The sequence below is a fragment of the Salvelinus namaycush genome, chromosome 12 (genome assembly GCF_016432855.1).
Source record: "Salvelinus namaycush isolate Seneca chromosome 12, SaNama_1.0, whole genome shotgun sequence".
In the NCBI taxonomy this organism is placed as follows: domain Eukaryota; kingdom Metazoa; phylum Chordata; class Actinopteri; order Salmoniformes; family Salmonidae; genus Salvelinus; species Salvelinus namaycush.
Window position 1 is genome coordinate 32082900 of NC_052318.1, and position 9742 is coordinate 32092641.

Consider the following 9742-nt stretch of genomic DNA (forward strand, 5'->3'; position numbering starts at 1 on the left):
CTTCCATAAATTGCGGTCGCGAATCTACCATAGAAATACAAAGAAGATGAAGCTTTGATAATATGGATAGCCTAAATATTAAACGATTTGGACTAGAGACACGTTTTTCTACATTGTAATGGACACAGTGCAACATTTGGTAGGCTCATGCTATGGTTCTCACAGATAGGGGAAGTGAAATGATAGGCTACAATGACTTTGCTCAAGATACATGCCGCAAATTATATGTAACCAGTAGCGGTGCATGGGTAAAATCTCTGGGGAAGCCAAACCCCCCCACCCCCCGCCTTGCGACCGTGATGTATAGGCCTAAAGGCCGAAATAATAAGACATAGTGGCAGAATAAATTCAACCACACCTTTTTTTTAATCACAAAACCGGATAGCAACCTCGGTCCAGTGAAGTCCACAAAGCATACTGCATGTAGAGTAACATACATACCTACAGCATGGTTAAGCAAGTTAATGTTTCTGACATTTTCGTACTACTAAAAAACTATTCATTTAGAAGCAAGGAGTTAGTCTACCTACCTCAAGTCGCAAAGAAAACAGGAGCTGCTTCCACTATTCTAGCACCATTTCAACATCCTCAAATCACCTCTGTTTAGTCTAATACAGTGACAACTAAATGATACCAAAAACAATTTATTCCAATCAACATAAGCTAAATATGATGTGGCTGTCCATGGTTCTGATCAAATCTAATTTTATTGGTCACATACACATATTTAGCAGATGTTATTGCGGGTGTAGCGAAATGCTTGATTTATGTGTGTGTGTGTGTGCGCGTTCGTGCAAGTATAAAAACATGTTGACTCACACTACTTGTAGAGTATCACTGTGATACAGTATACGCTTTTATTTTTTGTTGTCCTAGGCTACCTGGCTAAAATGCTTGCTCGCTAGCATAACTTCCATTCATGGGCAACGTTATGTAGTTAACATTAGCTGTCTACATCCAGCTAAATATTAACTTTCAACCTCTCAGGGCAGGGGCACAACAATGAATTAATTAATGGTTGGATCAGAATCACCTTTATAATCATTGGCCAGCACGGAGAATTAAGTAAAACCACCAGTCCAAATCCCCATCTCCATCCATGGCTAATTTAGGAAAGGGACAATTTTAGCCAGGGTGGCTCTAAGCTAGCCACCGGAGGACAACAACGAAACGAAATGCAACAATTCAAGCTTTTCTGTCAGTGGCGTATGCTCTCAATGGGATTTGATAGGAGTGACGCCAAATCCAAGCTGGCTTCCCTTGACACTTTTTTTGGTGCGCCAAGACCAAATTATGAAATACAGAGAGACGAAAGATCAATTATTTTATGTTTTTGTATTTTTTTCTTGGTAAATGTTTTGGGGAAGCCTGGCTTCCCTTGGCATCCATGAATACACGCCACTGTATGTAACAACACCCTGAGCGCATCGGACACGAAACACCAATAGCTGATGTAACAACAGGACAAAATAAACAAGTTTGTGGAATTTTCTATCTTGGGTACATTTTCTATATAGGACAGTCATACGTTTGCACCCCTATTTTAATTTACTCTATGGCTCAGGCAGCCAAGTGTAGGCTACTATGAAAAGCTGTAGCCAGAGATGGAAAAGGAAGCGAGACACTACTCTCTCATTTTTTTCTAGTTCAATAATAGTCAATGAACTAGGCCTAGACCAGACACAGCTGCTATTGTATTGCTGTCTATGGGAGACCCACCCCGTTAAGTAGACCGGAACTGATGTAACGGTCGTTCTCCTCCTCTTCGTCCGAAGAGGAGGAGTAGGGATTGGACCAAAGCTCAGCGTTGTGATATGACATAATGAATTTATTAAAGTAAAGACGAAACACGAAAACACTATAACAAACTACAAAACAAATAAACGATGTAGACAGACCTGACTTGAGAACTTACAAACTACGAAGAACGCACGAACAGGAACAGACTACATATACGAAACGACAAACGAAACAGTCCCGTGTGGTAGACATACAGACACGGAAGACAATCACCCACAAACAAACAGTGTGAACAGCCTACCTTTATATGGTTCTCAATCAGAGGAAACGTCAAACACCTGTCCCTGATTGAGAACCATATAAGGCTAATACCAATGAACCTAAACATAGAAACACATAACATAGAATGCCCACCCCAACTCACGCCCTGACCAACTAAACACATACAAAACAACAGAAAACAGGTCAGGAACGTGACAACTGACAAACATTTTTAAATGGTAAACGGCCTGAGTGAATTATCTTTATTTATCCACCATCTTTGCTGCAGACAAATATGATCTTTTATATTGCTCAGCTCAGTCGCGACTTGCGAACTTTGCAGGTGTTTCTGATTAATAAACAATGCCATGCTGGTGGGTGGTACAATTCAAATAAAACCCAGCCCTGAAACTAAATGTAGGCTAAAAAGAAATGTGCATGTCATTTCATAGGAAAAGCAGTGGTGTAAAGTACTTCAGTAAAAATACTTTAAAGTACTACATAGGTAGTTTAAAAATATATATCTGTACTTTACTATTTATATTTTTTGACAACTTTTCCTTTTACTCCACTACATTCCTAAACAAAATAATGTACTTTTTACTCCATACACTTTCCTTGACATCCAAAAGTACTCCTTACATTTTAAATGCTTAGCAGCACAGGAACATGGTCCAATTCACACTTATCAAGAGAACATCACTGGTCTGGCGGTCTCAATAAACACAAATGCTTGTTTGTAAATTATGTCTGAGTGTTAGAGTGTGCCCCTGGCTATCCGTAAATAGAAAACTGTGCCATCTGGTTTGTTTAATATAAGGAATGTGAAATAATTTATACTTTTACTTTTGATACTTAAGTATATTTTAGCAATTACATTTACTTTTGATACTTAAGTATATTTAAAACCAAATACTTATAACTACTCAAGTAGTATTTTACTGGGTGAATTTCACTTGAGTAATTTTCTTTTCAGGCATCTTTACTATTACTCAAGTATGACAATTTTATACTTTTTCCAACACTGAGGAAAATACACATTGTTGGCACTAATTTTCAGTTTGTGTTTGTCACTTTAAGTCAATAAAACGATTACTTATTGACTTAAATTGTTCTGCAACATCATGGCTATTGTCTTTCAGCTCGAAAAAAATGAATTTCTACTGGTGTAGGCGTTTCAGTCTCCACTCTGTTGATGCTGATCCAAGTCAAGCACTGGGTCCAGCAGTGGAGGAGGAAGGAAGGGGAGGACCATCCTCCTCAGTGAATTTCATTCAAATAAAAATTGTAAAACATTTTAAAAGTTGTTATTTTTAGTTAAAACTATACTAAATATAATCACGTCACCAAATAATTGATTAACCTCTAATTCCTCCCAATCCCGGATCCGGGAGCACCCCCATCAGTAAAAAAGCTGACTAGCATAGCCTAGCATAGCGTCACAAGTAAATACTAGCATCTAAATATCATTAAATCACAAGTCCAAGACACCAGATGAAAGATACACATCTTGTGAATCCAGCCATCATTTCTGATTTTTAAAATGTTTTACAGGGAAGACACAATATGTAAATCTATTAGCTAACCACATTAGCAAAAGACACAACTTTTTTTACTCCACCATTTTTTTCCTGCATAGGTAGCTATCACAAATTCGACCAAATAAAGATATAAATAGCCACTAACCAAGAAACAACTTCATCAGATGACAGTCTGATAACATATTTATTGTATAGCATATGTTATGTTAGAAAAATGTGCATATTTCAGGTATAAATCATAGTTTACCATTGCAGCCACCATCACAACTCTCACCAAAGCGACTAGAATAACTACAGAGAGCAACGTGAATTACCTAAATACTCATCATAAAACATTTCTGAAAAATACACAGCGTACAGCAAATGAAAGACAAAGATCTTGTGAATCCAGCCAATATTTCAGATTTTTTAAGTGTTTTACAGCGAAAACACAATATAGCATTATATTAGCTTACTACAATAGCAAACCACACAACAGCATTGATTCAAGCCAAAAATAGCGATAACGTATAACCCAGCAAAAGATATTAATTTTTTCACTGACCTGCTCAGAATTCTTCAGATGACAGTCCTATAACATCATATTACACAATACATATAGAGTTTGTTCGAAAATGTGCATATTTAGCGGCACAAATCGTGGTTATACAATGAGAAAAGTAGCCAAGCTGCCAACAAAATGTCAGGAGAAATCTTGGGAGAGGCACCTATTCTAATCGATAACTAATCATAAACTTGACTAAAAAATACAGGTTGGACAGCAAATGAAAGATACATTAGTTCTTAATGCAATCGCTGTGTTACATTTTTAAAATTAACATTACTACGACATACAGCGTGCGTTAAAGCGAGACCGCACGGAAATTAATGGCGGATTATGCATTTTACATTTTTCAACAGAACAACGAATTAACAGCATAAATAGTTCTTACTTTTTGATGTGCTTCCATCAGAATCTTGGGAAAGTTGTCCTTTGTCCAAAAGAATTGTTGCTCGGTTGTAGAATGTAGTCTTCAACGTTGCAATTAGCAGTAAACATTAGCCATGTGGGCCAGACATCCCCAACTCCCTAGAACGCAACACAAATAAATACCCGAAAATCGCAATATACTGACATAAACTGATATAACTCGGTTTAAAATAACAACATTATGATGTCTTTAACAGCTATATCGAATAAAAACAGAGCCGGATATATCTAAGAGCTATAACCGGAGCTTTCTAGTACGACATGCCAAGGTCCTTCCTGCGTCAGAGCGAAGTGAACAAAGGCCTGGACCCTTCGTTCCCAAGCCATTTATGACCTCTCAGATCTGCCTAGAGACTCCATTTCAAATCTCACTATTCGCTGACATCCAGGGGAAGGCGTATGCAGTGCATCTCAACCAATAGAAGACAGGCAAATTAATAAACTGACCTGGGAACAGCTTGCAGAATTCAGCATTCTCACATCCACATAGGAAAAAGGCTCCAACTCGAGTTCTGTTTTACTCACAGATATAATTCAAACGGTTTTAGAAACTAGAGAGTGTTTTCTATCCAATAGTAATAATAATATGCATATTGTACGAGCAAGAATTGAGTACGAGGCAGTTTAATTTGGGAACGAAATTATTACAAAGTGCAAACAGCACCCCCTATTGAGAAGAAGTTTTAAACACATAATTTGGAAAGAAGGTCTACAGTAGCCTCAACAGCACTCTGTAGTTTAGCACCATAGTGTAGCCGGAGGAAAGCTAGCTTCCGTCCTCCTCTGGGTACATTGACTTCAATACAAAACCTAGGAGGCTCATGGTTCTCACCCCCTTCTATAGACTTACATGCTGACCACACCGCTCACGTTGCGCGAGTGTTGCAAAATAAATGTACACATAGATGTTATTCAATCATTGCACGTCAACGAGCTCCTGCGTAGCCAGGTGTTAAAATAGAACTTGATTCTATTTGTGACGCATGACGCGCTGCAAGTCCTGCCTCTCCCATCTCCTCATTGTTTTTTAGGGGCATATACCCACGTGGGTGATTGAAAGATGAACTGAGGTCCACACTCCAGTCCACTTGGTAGTGGTAATGCACCTTAAAGTTGGTTGCCAACCGCTATATAAAGTTCAAAGAAGAAGAAACCTGAAGGAGGAGAGATTACTAGAAACAAACTCAGTTTACCCTTTTATCAGTGGAGTGTAGGGGACCTTGTGCATTTCAGGTCAAATAACAACCCAATGATTATATCCCAGGACAAATTAGCTAGCAACAGCAAGCTAGCTAGCTAAATTGCCATAAATGTTTAATGCTTTACGACCTGTCCCCAAATAAATATAGTTGGTTCAGAATTAGTTTTGATATTTCAACCTGAGTGTCCTCCTGATCGTGTCTGGTGTGTGTGGACAAAATCAACATGCGCGCGATGGCGGACCCACGCGCGCAAGCGGTCTGGTCAGCATGTTACACAGTAATAATGACAACTTCCGGAGGACGTCCTCCAACTCATCAGAGCTCTTGCACTCAATGAACTGACATGTCCACCCAATCAAAGGATCAGAAAACATATCTAGTACTGAAAGCATAAACTACAGCTGGATAGCACTGCAGTGCAAAACATGTGGTGAGTAGTTGACTCAAAGGGAGAGAAAGACAATAGACAACAGTTTAGAACAAATGAATATCTTCCAAAATGAAGGAGAAGCAAGAGAGAGAAAGAGAGTAATTTTTAAAAATTTCAGTTTCAATTACATAGCTAGCAAATGCGGCTAGCTAGTTTAGTCTACTGAAACACCCTGCTCAAACAAAGGGATGTTATGTTAGCTAGCTGGCTATGACTATCCAATACAACACTGTATCTCTTACAAGTCAAGGTAAACTTTTGGTTTTACTAATTTATTGCAACTGGGGCCCACCGGTGTAACTGCTAACTGTACACTGTAACGTTACTGCATGATTGTAGCGGGTTTACTAACGCATTAGTTCTATTAGCTATGCTGACTATGATGTTACTTTAGCTAATATGGTGACAACAATGTAGGCTGTGTGTAGCGGTTTGGCTTGGAAAGCTGATGTGTTGTTGATAAAATAATTTATATGTTTAAAGATAATGATTAAATAATTCCACTCTGAAACCATATAATTGTATGAAATGTATTAGTATCATAAAACTATAATCTGATGATGTGTGTAGTTTTAGTCAGAATTAGAACAAGGACCTTTTGTTCCTTTTTAGTATGTAAGCAGGGTGCAAGTGGGAAACAAATGATGAGCTATCGACAGACAAGTTGTAATACTGTGTTCCTTACAGGACATTCTGTCTCCACCCATGGAGGGGAGAAACTGTTAGGCTTGCAGAAAATTATGAAACATGTTGCAGATTAAACAATGTATCTGTGTAGTGAAAAAACACTGACTGTCTGAGCAAGGCGTAGTTTAAGATTTGAACTTGTTTGTGTGTGTTATAAAGACTGTGTTTGCATTCTTGACTTTAGAACGTTCTCTGAATAAACTGTACTAACTTTTTGCATAAACTGAGTCTTTGCCTAATTATTATTAAACCCATGGTCTTACAAACCTCGGGGATTGGTCAAAGCTATTGATTGTTAGTTATTATCATTGGGATTGAAAATTCTCATGACAGTTGTGCAAGCGAACAGGAATAGGTAAGAGGAGAGCGCATAGTTGCGAAAAGGAAAACAACGTGGCTGCTATGAAAATGAACTGTGTTCACGCGAGATCAGGGGTGTATTCATTCCGCCGATTCTGTAGAAAAAGTTTCTTAAATGGAAAACAAAACGGGGATAAACATACCTGAATACGTCCAATAGAAACTTGTTTGTAACTGTTGGACTAATGATTACACCCTATATCAGCTAGATGCAGGCAAGAGTGTGCAAGGCGGTATTGAATATCATTGTGTCCATGTATCACCTCAAATTTTTCTCTCATCCTGTGTGCACCTACATTGTAAACTTTCATTTATAGGTTGTAGCAACCTCGTGATGGGTATAGGTAAAATTTGAGTATCATGTTGTAATGCTGTTACAACGCTGTTAAATTGAGCTGGGTGAATGGAATATGTGACACTCATCCAATATGCTGTAATATAAATAAGGCCGTGCTCATAAGAAAAAAATCATCCTCCCTCATTTTAAACGGCACTGACCGCCACTGGTCTCCAGTGATAGCGGAGTAACAGATTACATGTAAGGGATTACAAAAAACAGCCATTTTAATACTTTACATTACCAACAAAAATTCTGTAATCAGATTACAGATACTTTTGAAAAACTAGATGATTACTTCGAGGATAACTTTTATATTCAGAAAGGATGTTTGCGGGAAAAAATGACACTTATGTTTTCTCAATGGCATTCAAATCAGCATTGAAAAAAGGCACAAATTTAAGTTTGTTCCGCCTGAGCAAGTCTGACCACAAGTCAGAGACCACTATGATGACACACCAAATGTGTTTGATTGATCGCGGGAAAAGAGCAGGAGTAGGCTTTTGTAGGCTACCGTCCAAGGTATGTCTTCCAATGGTGCGATTGATGTCGTCATCCAGTGATTATCCAATTTGCTCACTCTGGATTTGGCACATGCGCTCTAGCCAACAACTCGCAGTGCGGGTAGGCTACCTACATTATGAGATTATTCTGGATAAAAACGAGATTATTTGTCAGAATAAGACCCTATTTATTGGAAAGGAGCATCAAACTCACTCACCACCCTATGAAGTTAATCTGTAGCTGATCTGATCTGCATGCTTTCGTGAGTCGTTGTGCGAGGACCACACAACATATCATCGCGTGACTCCCAAATTTACTTCGATATGATGGTTATTATAAAAAAATATATAAAAAAAAATTGTGATTGTCTCTTTTCAGTGTCCAAATTAGCGGAGACCCAGGTAGGAGTGCCAGCTGGAACAGAGTAAAGGTCAGACTAGGCTAGGAGATGGAAACACCTAGAGAAAATCCAGGATTGTACAAATGTGTTGTAATGCATCCTATTGATCTAGAAAGATCAACTGACATACAATCCTAATGTTTGATTTGATGTCCATCAGCATTCTCTGACCATATGTCAATATTTTCCACAGTTCTGAAGGATATGGTGGAATGACAGCTGACCACAGAGAATTACACCTCAACCTCAGAGAGAGTGAACATATAACAGAAAAGGTGACTGTCAATTATCTTACTGGATCCAGTCCCACTCAACCCATATTTCTTGGTCAGTTTCAAGATTCTTGTGCACTTTTCCATAGATTGTGGAAAGAGAGTTGTGGGTGCTGCTGCTACATTGGTTCCATTCAATGTCATCCAGTCAATTGGATTCTCTGATGTCTTCTCTTGTGCTGCATCTGGCAACCCAGCCCTTACATAGTGGCCTTGTACACAAGATTGCTTCTCCTTGCCTTTCTTTCCCAGAATTGGATCAAAACAGTGATTGTTTATCTAATTTTTGACCTGCTCTTACTAGTCCAATCTTCCTCTTCTTCCTCCCAAGCTCTCTCGGACAGTTTCTTACCTGACCACCGCCATGTACCAGAAAGACGCAGAGCTTCAATACTGATAATCACAGTATGTGATCAACCATTGTAATCTGTTCATAGATTAATGTTAAGGTACAGTAGTCTATATGGTTTAATAATGGATCCATGACATTGTCTACAAAGATACTGAAACTGAGAGGGATCTTAGTTGTGAGGTTGTCTGATATAAACTTACATAGACTCATGTCACCATCTTCTATTAGAGTCTCCCGCTATCAGAAGGAAGCTGTCACTCAAGCCAGGGGGGCCAACATTCTGCAGGCCAGCCTATCAGAGCGTGAGTTTGGATTGGAGAGCCAATCAAAGGAGTTGGCAGCCCTGCGGTTGGAGCAGCGGGAGTTGCGGGAGTTGAGGGAGGGGCTTGCAGCGGTCTGGAGAGAGAAAGAGGGGCTTCTGGAGAGATGGATGGATGAGAAGGAGGCGGTGGCAGAGAGGGTGAACAGGCACAATGATGCACAGGAAAGGTGACAGAGCAAGGGTTCTATACTTAGTTTGAATACTTAGAACTTTTAAATTCCTAGCCTCTTCCCCTAGAGGTAAAATAATATATCTAGGTGTAACTGAAAGGTCGCTGGTTAAATCCCTGAGCAGACTAAGTGCTGAAATCTGTTGTTGTGCGCTTGAGCAAGGCACTTAACCCTAATTGCTACTGTAAGTCGCT